This window comes from Macaca nemestrina, chromosome 6, assembly GCF_043159975.1.
Source record: "Macaca nemestrina isolate mMacNem1 chromosome 6, mMacNem.hap1, whole genome shotgun sequence".
In the NCBI taxonomy this organism is placed as follows: Eukaryota; Metazoa; Chordata; class Mammalia; order Primates; family Cercopithecidae; genus Macaca; species Macaca nemestrina.
In genome coordinates this window covers 118015886-118032755 of record NC_092130.1, presented here as the reverse complement: position 1 = coordinate 118032755, position 16870 = coordinate 118015886, and the positions used below count along the sequence as shown (strand labels likewise).

The 16870-nt window shown below is 38.5% G+C and overlaps 1 long non-coding RNA gene across 1 annotated transcript; it reads right to left on the bottom strand.

Moving 5' to 3' along the window:
• Window positions 1-458: 458 nt before the first annotated feature.
• Window positions 459-9705, bottom strand: LOC105499413 (uncharacterized). Its single transcript, XR_011624285.1, has 4 exons — window positions 9475-9705; window positions 9054-9296; window positions 4943-5022; window positions 459-570 (listed from the first exon to the last, which is right to left on the bottom strand). It is a non-coding gene; the product is annotated as an uncharacterized lncRNA (long non-coding RNA).
• Between the last annotated feature and the right edge of the window lie 7165 nt (window positions 9706-16870).

Here is a 16870-nt window from a genome sequence, read left to right as displayed (position 1 = left end):
GAAGGGTGCATTTCCTCATTAAAAAAATAATAATCTGGGATTTCAAGTAATTCTAAGCACCTTCCAAGATGATACCACTGGAGCAGAAGATAAAATAGAGAAAGGGTATGCAGGTATTTGGCGATATAATTCTGTTCAGACACATATGCTACATGATTTTTTTTTTTCAGCGTTAGGCAAATGCAAGGGCAGAGGCCATGGTTCTCAGTCCTCCTTTCCTTCGATCCAGCACCATCATGCCACAGAGCTCACAGTCCCTAGCTCCATCTGGCCTGAGGGCGCTCATTGGCCCATTCCTCTTTAATTTTCGTTCACTCAATCAATGATCACACTTTCAAAAAACTTTCTTAGGAGACTAAACAAAAAGAAACGAAATATTTGCGCTGTGGTGTTTGTAGTTGGGTGTTCTTTTAAAGCACAAGGCCCTGCCCAGAGGCTCTTTGACCTGGTTGTGAGAGGGGTATTGGCTACTTCAGATGTGATCCTTCGTGGAGATCAGTGACCCCAAGCCAGCCTCTGAGCCAGCATACTTCTCTTCTCTCTCCATCTCCTCCCCATCATCTGTGGCAGCTGCAGAAAAACATTAGGGTTGTGTATTTTATTTTTTCTCTCTGGTTTCTAGTTTCTGTTTACTCGGGGCATATTTATGACTATCTTTAATAAATAATACGTATTTATTTATATGAATCACATGTATTTATTTATATGTATACATATATACATATTATTTATTATATTATTATTTATTTAATACTTACTATGACCATCATTGATAAATAATATAATGATTGTATTCTATTATAAATAATATTTAATGCCTACCATGCATAGTACCACATACACATTACTTCATTGAATCAGCCCAGCAATCCTATAAAATAGGTTCTGTTTTTAGATTTAATTTGCAAATAAGAAAAATGAGTTCCGAGGAGGCAAATTTACATGGTCAAAATCACACAGTGAATAGGAGCTGGGGTGGGGAATTAAATCTAGGCCACATGAGCCAAGAGTCCACCACATCTCACCCAGGTGTGACCAATACTGTGTCCTACTATTCAGTCTTGTGTTTCTGTCTGTATGTGGTTCTCACAGTATCTGAGGCTTAGCCATGAGATTCCAAATGAAATAAGCAACACCCCCATGGAAGGCAGAATAATGCTACTCCCCCAGAAAAGATGTCCAAATTTCAGTTGTCCTAACCTGTGAATATGTTACCTTACATGGTACAATGGATTTTTCAATGTAATTAAGTTAAGGGTGTTGATATGGGATTATTCAGGTACGTTCAATGTAATCACAAGTTTCTTACAAGTGAGAGAGGAAGTGGAAAGTCAGAGGAGGAGATGTGAGGGCTGAAGCAAAGGTTGGAGTGATGTAACTGCTGGCTTTGAAGGGAGGAGAGAGTCATGAATCCAGGGATGCAGGTGGCCTCTAGAAGGCAGAAAAGGCAAGGAAACAGATGCATCTAGAGCCTCCTGAAGAAACAGCCTTGTAGATACCTTGATTTTTGGCTCAGTAGAACCCTTTTCAGATTCCTGACCTCCAGAACTGTGAGCTAATATACCTGTGTTGCTTTAAGTCACTAAATTGTGGTAATTATTTGCAAGAGCAATAGGAAACTCATGGGGTCTCCTTGCCATACATCTTAATTACCTGTTGCCTACTTGGCAAACTAATGCAGGAACAGAAAAGCAAATACACATGTTCTCACTTACAAGTGAGAGCTAAATGATGAGAACCAATGGGCACAAAGAGGGGAACAACAGATGCTGGGGCCTCCTTGAGGGAGGATAGTAGGAGGAGGGAGAGCATCAGGAAAAGTAACTATCGTTTACTATGCTATGCTTAGTACCTGGGTGCAAAATAATCTGTACACCAAATCCCCGTGACATGAGTTTACCTACATAACAAACCTGCACATGTAACTCTGAGTCCAAAACGAAAGTTAAAAAAATACCATCTTAGTGTAAAGATAAAATATATTTCAGAAATTATTAATTCAAAGAAAAAAGAAAAAAGAAATCAAAGCCTCAATTCCACTGCTCTTGGGATGCTTTTTAAAATTTTTCTGATGAGCTCAAATCATTTGCCAATTCCCAGTAACACACACTGTAGCCTCAGTTTTTGGACTTAGATTTTGAGAAGTCCCAATATGCTCTCCAATATTTTAGTGGAGAAGAGAGCCTCTGTCCTGTGGACGTGCCAGTAAGCCAGGCAGACAGGCATCTGTGTAAGAGGCCCAGGTGACAGGCCAGGCTGGTGGCTTCTGAGGGACTTGCCTTAACTGGGAAAACTGATTAGTTGACTGCACACAACTCTCTGTCTTGAAGAGCTTCATGCCATGCTTAGCCTTGAGTCAAGTCTCCATAAAGCATTTCATGTGTGTTGCAGCTGTGCTACAGGCTTTCTTATTATTAACTTTCCTCTGGGACGCTCACCTGCGGAGAGAATCCAAGATACTTTTCCTGCAAGAAGCAAGGCTTGGCCATAAGGATTTCAAAATGAAATTCCTTTATGATATGAATACATCTCACTGTGCGAATTAACCCTAAGATTTGGGGATTTGCAATAAAAGAATTAAGGAACTCAGGAGCTTGATGAAACTGAGGACTGTTAACCCCAGAAACACACAGAGGCAGCCTCTGTGCAGTCAGCTAACAAGTGGGTCATTGCTCCCACTTTACCCTGACGAGGACCCAGTTACCTCTTCCATAAGGTACTGACTGCAACAGTTGAATTGCGCGTACATTGTTGGCTACGTCTTTCTGTTATCATTAGGTGTTCAATAGCTGCTAAATATCTGTATGTGTAAGAATATGCATAACCCGTTTGATTGCTATAAAAAAGAAGAAATTTTACAAGCTGCATTTCTTATAATGAGCTTACACTTCTTTTGAAATACCATGACCTTCTCCATAATGTGACAACTGGCCTCTTTTAAGATAAAAAGAATTGGTAATGACTAGTGAGAGTAGACCAGATCTGGAGAGTACACGCTACACACTCAAGTCTCAGCAGCTCCATCTATAAACACAAAGCAGGACCAGTTTTTCAAAGCAATCACAAAGATGGCTTAAGCCTGGGACACATTTTGGTTATTTGAGTAATATTTTGAAATTCTAACTTTTAAGCTGAAACCAAACAGGTTTTCGTGGGTAGCCTAGTAGTCAGGACTCTGTAATAAACCAATTGTCTACTGCTTCGACTTCAAATGGAGGTATATCAAATCATCATGTTGTACACATTGAATATATACAATCTTTGTCAGTTAGATATTTTAACAAAAAAGCTGGAATTTTTAGCAGCTCCAAAATATTTTCTTTTTAAAGAGGAGGAATTGGAAAAGATAGTAAATGAGGGTTGAGTTGATGGGAGTGGACGATTGCTTTGGAACTGGTGGTGATTGTGGAAAATGCACTGACCGACTGAAGGTGATATCTGAGGTGGGAAAGGGTGTCCAACAAGAGGGAACAGAGATGTGGAAGGAGGTCAGAAAGTGACAAGTCCACCAGTGGACAATGCTGTCCCTGGGACCCGGGTTGTGGAAGTATTGATATCCTGGGAACCGTTTAGAAAGAAGAAAGAAGCAATAGCTCTGTTCATTTTTAAAAAATTTCCTCTCCCATAAATACTTACCACATTAGCTGGTTGGAAAATGCAAGGTGATTCAAAAGAGAATTGAAAAAAATAAGAGAAAATTTTACTCAGGGAGTAGCTTTTATATGAATAAGTAATAAAATCTAATTTGTGAAGAAACAGTTAAGTCTATAACCTCACAGATGCTCAAGACGCATTCCTCATGTCACAGCACCCATCAGTCCTGTGGTCTAATTCATCCTGGACTCTGTGCAGGGCATCATATTTGTGTGCATACCCCATATGGGGGATTAGATAAACCACCAGAAGTTAATTTCATTATTCTCTTTTCTAGTTGTCGTTTTATTATTACAGCCAAGGACATGGAATGTCTTGGTAGATTGGACAGATGCATATATGGACTCATATATATTGACTGAGAGACACAATGTGTCCCTGTCCGTAATTTCCAAGAAAGTATTGTGATGAGATTATTCAAATCATTTGGCAAATATAAGAAGTGGAAGTTCCATCATAAATCCAGGAGCAAAGACTAGATCATTTTTTCCTGAAACTGTCTGTACTTGAAGAATTAAAAAAGATAACGTTGACCCGACTTGAGCACTTTTATCTAAAACTCAAGAGTTTTATATAGTGTCAACCTACTTTATACAATTTCCACGGAATTAGTTTTTCTTCTCAATTTAAAGTGCTCAGTCTCTTTTGTCTTTAAATTGAAGCCTAGCAATGAAGAGTTCATTATTAGTTTTATTAGATTTGGATTTTTAAATAGGTAGTCCTGGTAGTCTTTCTAGAAATACTGTACAGAGTGTTTCTTTATACCATTCTTCTTTATTTCCTGGAGTAAATCAAATATAGCTACATATGTTATATTTTATTATACTATTTATGGCAATGTGTAATGGGTTAATATTAAAAGAATTGGTGGAAATGCTGCAGATTTTCCTTTGGAAGAGGATGACTTCTCCAAGTTATCTATACTCTTAAGTCTTGTTGGATTCATATAAGGTTACTTAAGCATATTCCCTGGAATGGCTTGATATTTCATCACATTTTAAAGCATGTGTTTCTTTTCTAAAGCTGTAAACCTTAATATTTCTGGGTCTGGAAATAAAAATTTCAAATGGCAAACATTTCTCACATTTTCAAAGAGAACAGATTCCACCAATGTGAGTGGTTGAAACTTTAAAAGTTCCAAGCAAATGTTCACTTTCAACTGAAATTCTATTCCACATGCCTAAGGAAATCCACGTGAAGCATATTACTCTCAGGCCACAGTCATTCTTCTCTGGGTACAGGTCCTCAAACTAAAAGCCTGGGAAATGTGCCGCATTGAACAACTTACCTATATTAATCGTTGGATGATGCTGTAGGTTCTTACTGCAGTGAGCAAGACCTCCTGCCACTCCTTAACACTCAAGTTACCTGAAAGATAATATACAGTTGACTCCCTGCCACCCACACATAGCCTGATCTCTCTCTTGAGCGTGCCACTCAGTACAAGGCTACCCTGTTGTGGATCACGTTAATTCTTGGGCTTCTGCTTTCTCTTTCTTTTTGCTGGTGACAATTTCTTTCTCTTAGCCTAGTATTACCTGCTCCCCTCAGACATTTAGGGTCTGAAAAGAAAGGATCTTGAATTTCAATTTTGATTTTCCCGGATCCAGCTTCATCAGCAATCCATATTCTTTATGCTTTGCTGACCTACTGATTCTAAACTACATCTGGTTCTCATCTGGATAATGCCTTGTTTTTACCATTTTTTAAAAAATGTAGCTGCTAAACACAGAATGAAGAGGACTGCAACATTCCCTTCAAAGTGTAACTCACTTCTGTCTAGAAGTCTTCTGTGATACTTCCAGTCCAGAAGTCATAACACTGGCTCTCTCTTGGGTCCATTACAATTTATCACAGCCCTAACCCTCCCCCCCGCCCCGCAAAATTGTTTCAAATAGGCTTCTCGGTCCTCTAAAAATAACCACACATTAGTGTTCCAGGAGCTGTTAGAACCACCTTAATTAGGCCGGGTGCAGTGGCTCATGCCTGTATTCCCAGCGCTTTGGGAGGCTGAAACAGATCACTTGAGGCCAAGAGTTGGAGACCAGCCTGGTCAACATAATCCATCTCTAAAAAAAAAAAGAACCACCTTGATTAGATCACCTTCATGAGACCCTAAATGGCTTTATGAAAATAAAGCATGTGTACACAAGAGCACCAGCTCCTGCTCCAATGAGCACCAGCTCCTGCTCCAACAGTCACCAGCAAAGCTGGTTGTTCTTTCGTAGAGGTCATTGCATCGTGGAATTTATCACTAGAAATTTTATGTACTTCCTAATATCACTTGTACGGTTGTCTTCATTTTAATTAATTTATTTTTTTTTACGTCCTTATGTCTTGTATTCTCATCCAGAGCAATCTGATGAGAACAAACACATTGCTTACTGTTCTTTAGTATTCTTAATCTTCTTAGCATAGAGCATATTAATCACAATTAATGAAACAATGGTCATGAAGGTAAACATACTGCCTCCCTCTCCACCTCAGCACCTTTATGCTGTGATTTTGAATGTGTTGATTTACTCCACCACGTAAGCGCTGTGTTTGCTTTCTGGTTGACTTGGGGTGTCTTCTTCTCTGCCTCTCGTCTGCCAGTCCCGGTTGTTTTACATTAGCAGACAATTCTGTCTAGATGTCTTTTTTGAGTTGCAGGAAAGAGGACTATAGCCTCTATCTCTACCTTCTTGCTGTACCAGGTATATACCAACCAATATCTTTCTGGACCCTGCAACAACATTTTGAATCTGGAACTCATTACTTTTTCTTCCCAAAGGAAACCCTTGAGGGGCAACTCAGCTGTTGGTCTTACTTTACCTGGTGGGATGATCCTTCACCACCAAAGAACTTGAGCCTTCGTGCTCTGTCTATATGAAATTATAGTTTCTTTGGTTAATTTTATCTCTGAACATAGTTATGTAAGTGGTACTCCAGGAGATTTTCTAGACCTTATCCATATTCATTCTTGTCTCCATAATGAAGCAGCAAACTTCTTTATTGTCAGGATCAGTTATTTATGCCAATAGTAATTTCCTTTTATGCCAGTTTGTCCACTGGTAGGGGAGCTAAAAATGGCCAGGGGATGGTTTTAGTTTACAATGAAATGAAATAATCTTTATGTTCACTTGTAGAAGTATTCCTCCTCTGACCAAGATTTAGGAAACGATGGCCCATAGGCCTGTCACCTGTTTTTGTAGATAAATGTTTTATTGGAACATAGTCACGTTTATTTATTTACATATTGCCTATGGCCATTTCCAAGCTATAGTGGCAGAGTGATTGTGACAGAGACTGCATGCCCTGCAGTGCCTAAAATAGTTACTATCCAGGCCTTTGCAGAAAAAGGTTGCCAACTTCTGCTTTAAACTACCAGAGTGCAGAGCTATGGGGATGATAAATACAATTGCAAGGGAGTCATTAGCTGTAATAATGAGGGGTATTTCCCCAACTTCTATTTTTCCATTGCAAGGTCCATGTATTCCAGTCATGGGAAAACACCATTTCTTGCTCACTGGATCAGTGTATGTACTGCATCCCGGGGGACAGCACCCCAGCCTTTCAAGAGTTGTTTCCTAAGTGGCATTGTGGCTGATTCTTCAGTACAACATTCCATTCTTCTTTAAGGCCAGTTACTTCAGGGTGGTATGGTACCTGACTAGACACTGAAGCTCTTTAATGTCCAACCCTCTGACCTGCATTTTTTACTATAATGTGAGTTCTTGCTAGGCAGCAATAGTAGCAAGCAAGATTGGCGGAGAAGGCAAATTCAAATCCACTTTTTATTCCAGTGTTTCATCCACAATGGAAAAGGTGCAATGTAATCAACATGCCATCAGGGCTCTGGTTGGCTCCTCTGGGGTATGTCACTTTTCAGGGCTTAGGGCTGGTTGCTTATGTTAGCAAAGCAGGCACTCAGCCATGGAAGCAGCCAGAGTAGCCTTGGGCAGTGTGAGCCTGTGGTGTAGGTCCTCTGCATATTCTGCCCTCTTCTGTGGAGGCTTCTTTATTTATGAACTCACTGCTCAGGCACTTGAACATCTGGGAAAGAAGACTGACAATCCTGCAGTAGGTTGATGTGATTATTTAGTCTCCTCTACAGTAAGGGCTGTTGAGAATGCGTTCACATTAGATATGAATACTCCTTCCTTTTCTGAGTTCTCCTTCATGTCTCCCCCTGAAGTTTCTTTGTCAATCATCCTCAATTTTATTGCTTTTATTTGTTAGCCACTGCCCTGAAATGAATGTAAATTCTTACCTCAAAGTTAAAGTGGTAACAAAACCTGCTCTGATTGCAGATCTGCCTGCTAGGATGACCTCCTTCTCTACTCTCCTGGCCTATTCCTGTGGCCGGGTTTGAACACTGCAGAGCCCGTTTCTGGTTGCTGGCAGCTCTCTGTAAGTCTAGCTCGCTTTTTTTTTTTTTTTTTTTTTAACTCCTTAGACAACTGATTATAGGCAACTCCTCATGAAGATGCATACGTGAATTTAAATATGAATACCCTGCACCATTTACAAGGGTAACTGTATACTATAGGCATATGTTTCAGAGATTGATGGATACTGGTTCTAAGTTAACATTAATTCCCGGAAACATACACTACCCCGGGGACCTACCAGTAAAAAATGGGGACTTACGTGGGTTAGGTGTGAGCAATCTGTCTGTGCAACTTATTTATACCTTCAGAATTGAGTCAGTCTCAACCTGAATATAGTACTACCTGATTATGGAGTGCTGCTGGCATGGTAATTTTTATGACTGGTGAACCAGTTTTTAATAAGTAGCTCAGGTTGCAAGTTACATGTTAAGATGACATATTCTGTCTCTACCCATACGCAATAGCAATTCAAGAACTTGTTTTGTTTGTTTGTTTTCTTTTGTTTTTGGGACAGAGTCTTGCTCTGTTGCCCAGGCTGGAGTGCAGTGGCACAATCTTCGCTCACTGCAACCTCTGCCTCCTGGGTTCAAGCGATTCTCCTGCCTCAGCCTTCTGAGTAGCTGAGATTACAGGTGCGTGCCACCATGCCCGGCTAATTTTTGTATTTTTAGTAGAGACGGGGTTTCACCATTTTGGTCAGGCTGGTCTCGAACTCCTGACCTTGTGATCTACCCACCTCCACCTCCCAAAGTGCTGGGATTACAGGCGTGAGACACCGCACCCAGCCCAAGAACTCGTTCTTAAGAGAATTAGAGTTGTTTGTTGAAACAGGCAATGTGTTGCTTTAAAGCCGTAGGGCAGTACTCCCCAAACTTTTTGGCACCACGATTTTGTGGAAGACAATTTTTCCATGGATTGGGAGGTGGGGAGTGGTTTCGGGATGACCCAATCACTTTACATTTATTGTGCACTTTATTTCTATTATTATGACATTGTAATGTATAATGAAATGATTATACAACTTACCATAATGTAGAGTCAGTGGGAGTTCTGAGCTCATTTTTCTGCAACTAGATGGTCCCATCTGGGGGTGATGGGAATCACTGAAAAATCATCAGGAACTAGATTCTCATAAGGAGCTAAGGAGCATGCAACATAGATCCCTTACAGGCGCAGTTCACAACAGGGTTCACCCTCCTATGAATCGAATGCCACCGCTGATCTGACAGGAGGTGGAGCTCAGGTGAAAATATGAGCGATGGGGAGCAGCTGTAAATACAGATGAAGCTTCACTAGCCCACCGCTCACCTCCTGCAGTGCAGCCGGGTTCCTAACAGGCCACAGAGTAGTACTGTGGCCCATGGTTTGGGGACCCCTGCCCTAAGGGATGCTGCTGAACTCCTGCCCTAGGGGATGCTTCCCAATTCTATTAAGTAACTCCACCTACCACAGAATTGTTGAGAAATTTTGTATTTACTGGGTTGTAAGGGTCAAGTCGCAGAATGGCTTTCAAGGTAGCCTAAATCCATTGGAGAAATTATCACTCAAAGGTGATAGCATCTTGTTATTTGGAGCATATAGTCTAAAAATATTTCCTAATCTCTATCCTCCTCCCTCAAAAAAATGGTTTCCTGAAGTAAAACCCTTGTTTTGTATTTTTGTGAGATTTATCCCTTGCACTCTTAGTAAGATTTGCTGAGGTTACATAATGCATTCTGCTCTATAGATTCCAAAATATTGATGTAAACCACTGTGATGTCCTCTGGCATTATGAGACAGTCACTGAACACTGAATTGTGCTACAGAATTGGGCAGTTGTCTTAAAACTGCAGCAAGATGGTAAAGTTATCTATGTCCATACAGGGTAAAAGCTAATTACTAAAAGATTATTTTTTTATCTCAGAGAAAAACTATTAACCATGTTAATAGTTACAGGGAATTTACTTATTTGCTTCCATAAGTAGCAAATAAAATCTATGTATAGAATAATAGCCACATTTTGAATTACCACCAGATTCAGCTTACAAGATACCTCTTATGTTTTTCCAGACCTATCCATTGTTTGCATGACTGCAAATAAAGACCCTGCTTTGCTCTGTCCTTTTGTGTGCTGACCTCTAAGAACTGTATCACCTGGCTTCCCTTGATCTCTGGCTTCTTACTGGTTTAGACCAATGGGAGACCCCAGTGAAGTTGTTGGGGAGTGAAGGAGGGGAGAGGTCAGGGTTTTTATTTTCTCTTCTTTGTTTTTCTTTTGCCAGGGTCCTGGCTGGGACTGTATTCCTTTATGGCCATAGCTTCTCTTCCTTGACATTTTTGCTGGGCTATGATCATACCTCTTCTTTTTCTTAATCCTTCAAGCTTAGTGATAATAATGGATTCTTGCTGTTGTTAGCCCTGGATGTCTCATCATACCTTATTGATTCCTTAATCCTGTCTAGACCTCTGTAAACAGTCTTTAATTAAATTTTCTTCAGTTAAAACCCTCTGAGTATTCTCTGTTTTACATACAAGGATCCTAACTGTTAAAATTAGCTTTTTGTTTTCAGGACCTTCCATTAGGTAAGGCTGTTTTAGGTGCACAACCAAATGATAAAGCTTTCATCATACAAGGAAAAAGAGGCTGCTTTGGCTTCAAAGGGGCAGGGCTGGATGTTCGGGATCTCCAGGTTCTCAGTTTCTCCTAAATAGCCACTCTGGTTCTTGGGGTCTCAATCTTTTCCATCTTTGCCCTACATTTAAAATGAAAGTCCTCAACATGGCACAAGTATACGTATGTAACAAACCTGCACGTTATGCACATGTACCCTACAACTTAAAGTATAATAATAATAAATAAATTAAAAAAAAATGGTGCAAAATTGGCCAAGCATTTTTATTGCCCCAAGAAATATCAAACATTGTAATAAATTTTATTTACATAAAAAAAAAAGAAAGTCCTAGTGAATCTGTGAATTCAATCAATGAAATTTGTTTTTTAGGTACTCAATCCTATGTCTCTAAGAGATAAAAGATTCTTTTAGCTCAGTGTATGCTTTGAGATATGTGTAGGAATTTAACTTTGTTATACTCTCTTTTAAGCTGGCTGGAGTCAGTGAAGGCAGCCATCCGTCCTTCAACATGAAATTACTCATATCCTTTATACTGTTCAATGACAGTGAAAGCTTCTTTCCCCACAGCCTTGCCCCCCAAAAGTGTTTTATTTTAAGTGATCCCAGGAGATATTTTAATGAGCAATTTCTCTCCTGTTTGCCATGAGCTATAAGATTCCCCTTACTGAATGCTAGTAGGTTTTTTTTTTTTTTAACTGCGTTAGCCTGAATTGAGCCAGATGACCAAACCTAAAATTGCCCAATTCTTTAAGGGTCTGTTATATACAATTCCATTCCCTGGTACAAAAATATGTTTAGTCAACATACTTAATTGCATGCAGCAGAAATTGCCTTTAGATAGCTCAAGCAGGAAAAAATAGTTTTGGAAGAATAGTGAATAGCTCACAGATTCCATTCTTGGGAAATGGAGAGAAACTGAAAAGAAAATTAGCTTAAGTTGTGCCAAGGCAATAGTCTGTTTAGGACTCTATTACGGGAGCACGCCATTGTCACTGATGAGTTCCTGTGTCACAAAACGCATGAGTAATTTCTCAACAGTTCTTGCAAATTTGCATCACTTTGTCAGATTCTAAGTATTGAAAATCTCAGAATAGAGTATCTGATAGGCTGAGCCTAAGTTCTAGCTGATAATGAACAAGTACAACTCAGGAGCTTGCCTCCCATCAAGGTTCACATGAAAGGGAATTAAAGGAAATTCCTGTTCAATAAAAAGAGCATTAAGTTGCTGGTTAGCTAAAAATCAAGACAAAAACAAAAATGTATCATTCAGTATCTACTATATTCATCCTATATACTTGACCCTATGAATGGAAATAATTCCTTTGTGGGGGCAATATTTGAGGAGCAGTCAAGCAGACTGGCTACAGATTTTGGCTACAGTGACTCAAATATGAAAGTAATGAGTAAGTGTTACTGAGATCAGGTAAAAATAAAGACTTAAGAAAGCATTTTTAATTATCAGGGATGCATAATAGTAATACATTTTTATGGGGTACATGTAATATTTTGATACAAGCATTTAATGTATAATGATCAAATCAGAGTAATTGAGGTATCTATCACCTCAAGCAGTTATCATTTCTTTGTGTCAGGAACATTCCAATTCCACTCTTTTAGTTATTTTGAGATATACGATAAATTACCCTTAACTATATTGCATGTTCTCACTCATGTGTGGAAGCTAGAACTCATGAGATAGTAGAATGATGGTTACCAGCGGCTGGGAAGGGTGGAAGGAAGGAGTGCAGATAAAGAGGGGATGGTTAGTGAGTACAAAGATGCAGTTAGATAGAAGGAATAAGATCTGGAGTTTGGTAGCACAAGAATTTTCTTTTTAATTGGTATTTTACCATCTTTTTCACTGATGAAATTTCCTTTCTCTACATCAACTTTTGTTTCTCTGAGTCCATCAAAATTTTAAAATTGTACATTTTGTCTTTATTTTACTGCTTATAATTTCTTCCATTTTGATAAAATTGGCTAATTTAGCCAAATATATAATGTTTTGATTCTCATCATTGAATAAATGCCATTTTCATAAAAAATAAGGATGTGTTCTACATTTCTTCTGACATTTTACCAACTCATTATCTAGAAATCATAGATTTCACATGTAATGAGCTCTTAAATTACCAGAGTAATTCAAGATTTTAAAAAAAACTTTATATTTCTGTGGAAAACTTCCATTATGAATACGCTGTGCTGCCTTAGAAGATCCCAGCATTTCCACCAAAGAACATGACTTTGTCTTTACTGCTGAGGCCAGCTTTTCCTTTGACAGCCAACTATGGAAAAAAAAAAAAAAACAACGTCGAGTAGCTACATTATTTTTCATGGCAAAAATCACAATTACTTTTGCATCAACCCAGTATTTCTCTGCTACAAGAAAGGCTGACATTTAGGGACATTTGAGCGGGTCACAGAGATTATGCGGTGTGAGATGGAGCCATGTTAAAATATCATATTGGTGTCTGGCTTTGCCTGTTCCCTCTCGACTTATAAAATGGCTAAGAAAAGTCTTCTTAACTGGAATACACCCACAAAGGGGACATGAGTAGAAGCTTTCATCCTTCTTGCTGGGTCGGCTCTGTTTCTGCTCCTTTTGAACCAGACAGTGTCATTTAGTATACATGTGATTATGAATGTCTCATTCCCAATTCCTGAGAGAATAACTTACCTTTTAACATATATTGTCAAATAGCCAACTAAATAAGATTTTTCCATTTTTAAAGCAGTGTTATGGTGTTGTCTAGATAAAATTTCTGTCATCATATCATACTGGAACATCTGTTGAAGAGATATAACTGAACTTAAAATTATAAGGTGATTAGGACATCAGAGGAATAGGAAGAAAAACAAAGCAGGAAAACTTGAGGAGGCTCTAGAGTCTTCATTACTTATGGGATTAGTTTTTTTTTTTTAATGACAGTTATAACTCAAACAGTTCCTTTTACATTTAAAAAGGAAGTCTTAAAGTATAAATTAGTTTTAATGAGAAGTCTGTCTACTGATATGTACATATATATCTTTAAAGACATTCCAACTGTACTTATCAACATCTGGAAGCAGTATTGGGCAAACCACATGCTTAGTTCCTAACTTCAAACATTTTTTGAAAGGAATCTTTTGTAAACTCTGGAAGGAGGCTATGAATAGTTACCAGAAAGGCACACTTTTAAATGTATTATAATGTCTGAATTGTTAGGGTCACATATCTGAAACTGTCAACTCTAGAGTAATTGGAGCTTAGCAAAAAGAGAAAAATATCAGCAAGAATGCCGATAGATTAAAGATAGATTAAAAGAGCTGAATATACTACTGTACTCTGTGAAAGCCTTTCTTTTTCTCCCTTTTTCTTTCATTTCTCTCCCTCTCTCTCTCTAAATCTTTCTCTTTCTTTCTTTCTTCTAAATTTCAGCAGCCACATAGATGGCACATGTTCCAAAAGATGAAGTTGGTGATACTTTGACCAATCAGAATAATAGCAAACTTTAATGGACAAGTAAAAGACTATTAAAACCCAGCTCTGCTGGAGGCCATTATCCTAAGCAAATTAATGTAGAAACAGAAAACTGGATACTTCATGTTCTCACTTATAAGTGGAAGCTAACCATTGGGTACTCATGGACATAAAGGTGGCAACAATAGAAACCGGGGTCTACTGGAGCGGGGAAGGGATACAAAGGTTGAAAAACTATTGGGTACTATGCTCACTACATGGGTGATGGGCTAATTTGTACCCCAAATCTCAGCATCATGTAACATATCCAGGTAACAAACCTGTGTCAGAGGCATGTACCCTCTGACTCTAAAATAACAGTTAAAATAAAGAAACTACATGAGATGATCAGGGTTAATCAAGATAAATGAGTGGTATTAAAATGCTGTTAGTCTGGGCTGTGTGGTTATGTTGTCCAGTCCGCCACCACTAGACCATATGGAAGGTGGGTATCTTCTCCAGCCTGCCACCACTGGACCACTTCTGTATGTAAGGCAGTTCTCCTGTCTAGCCCACTGCTGCTGGACTCTCTTTCCTGTATGTAAGCCCTTAATAAAACCCCATGTCTTGTTAAAAAATGATGTTAGCGATAATTTTGACTATGGAATAAATAACATTATGATGGGGAAAAAATAAAATCTAGCTCTACATGTTGAGAAACATGGGAGAAGTGGATGGAAAAGGAAAGAAAAGAGAGGAAGAAATAAAAAAGAGAAAATATGCTTCAGAGGAAATATACTACCAACAAAACAGATGCTAACAGACTAGGAGCAGATGCTAACAGACCAGGAGCTGAGAATAGATGGGTAAAAAATAGGCAGTGCAGAACTGGGTTCACAAGGTACATCAGAATCCATGAACTCACTAACTTGTTAATTCAAACCATGTTTATCAATATGATGTGCCTGGCACTAGGAAAAGCCTGGAGGATTCAAAGAGGGAATAAATGCTGTCCCTATTTCTGTCCCTCAGGTGCATATTGATGATGTTGGGGGTGGGAATGGAGGACACATATTTGCAATGTGTTTGTGAGGCTGTATGCATGTAAACAATACAGTAGGGATTCAAGGGAGGAGTTGTCATTTTTTTTTGGAAGAGGGGATCTTTCTCTAGACTTTGAAGGATCCTTTTGAAATGAGCCTTTAAAATTGTGAACATTTTTGTTTTACATTTTAAAAATGAGTTTCTGGTACAGTCCAATAGAAGTATTCAAAATAAGAATTGATCACCATACCAACCCCAGTAATTAGTGATCATAATGCTGCCAGAGACACCTAAGAAAAGTTTTTGTGTTTAGTACAACTTGTTCTTTAAGCACATTCTGGCATAAGACATTGAATTAATAATTGTGTAATGAGTGAATAAATGTGGCAACGTCCTTGTCATCGAAAGGATTATCCTTTGATTGCCTGGATAATGTAATACTCATATTTAGGGCCTCTGTATTACAGAATTGTGAACTGCATATCTAGATAGGATATAGTTCAACCTGTATCCTAGGATTACTGTAGCTCACTATTGAAAATTAAGCACATTTATATGTTAGGAAAGAAGAGTAGAACTGGCTTTGGATCAGTCATGCTTTCAGAAAAACATTACCTGTGATTGGGAAATAACAACAGTGTGCAGGGGATTGTGATACAGCCCCGGCTTTATATTGCTACTCAGGAGGCATCACAGAGGGAGAATGAAAATCATTTACAAAGGTATGAAATTCATCTGAGAAGTCTGCTTCAGTGCTGTCTCATCCTCGGAGGAAGATGGATGAAGCGAATGTCTGGAGTGCTTTCCAGTCCATGGAGCCTGTAATGTGCTGGGATTTTGAATTCCGTGGAGCTGTGATTCCTCTAGTTGGCTGTGCATTTGGATTTTTAGTGCTCATTCTAGACCAACTGAACCAGACCTTCTGAGCCCAGGGCCAGGGACCCTATATTTATATAAAGTTCTCTAAATAACTTGGTTGATGAGCCAGGCTAGTGATACATGAATAACATGTTAATCGCATTACCTATGTAGATGACATTCTTTGATTCTAAAACGTAACGTTGTGAAATGGGCTGTTTCTTCATTGAACTCATCCATAAGTCAGACAATGTTGATAAAGAGGAGAATATCCCAAAACTCTAGGTTTAAGTGTCTGGCATTTTACCAACTTGTTATCTAGAAATTGTGGATTTTATTTATAATAAACTCTTAAATTACCACAGTAATTTAAGATTTATAATGCATAGTTTGCATTATGGGGCTCATATTTTCACCTAATGTTGTGGGGCTCTATAGCTCACTCTCTTGTATGTTCACATTACCTGCTCCATATATATTCTGTGGGTGGGAAGTCGTATTTTTTTTTTTTTTTTTTTTTGGTAATTCAGAATGCAGGTCAGAATGTTTGTGAGAACTACTCACTCTCCAAATGGAATGCATTGTAGCATATAAATCCAAAATATTATGATTATTATTGTTGACATTGTCTCTGCCTATTAATTACCTGAAGATCCGTTTGTCCACTGAGTCCCAGCTTTAAAATTTAGATTATGAGAAATCTATATAATATTAAATGGCTAGCTATCCTTTTTTTAAAATTTGTCTTTTAATGTTTACATAATTAAATGTATCAGGTACAAAATTGTAACATACAGATGAATAGGTCACACATATAAAAAGAGATGCTATCTGGATCATTCTCTAATTCTAAGGGAATGGTTGAGGAGAAAAAACAGGAAATCCAAGTA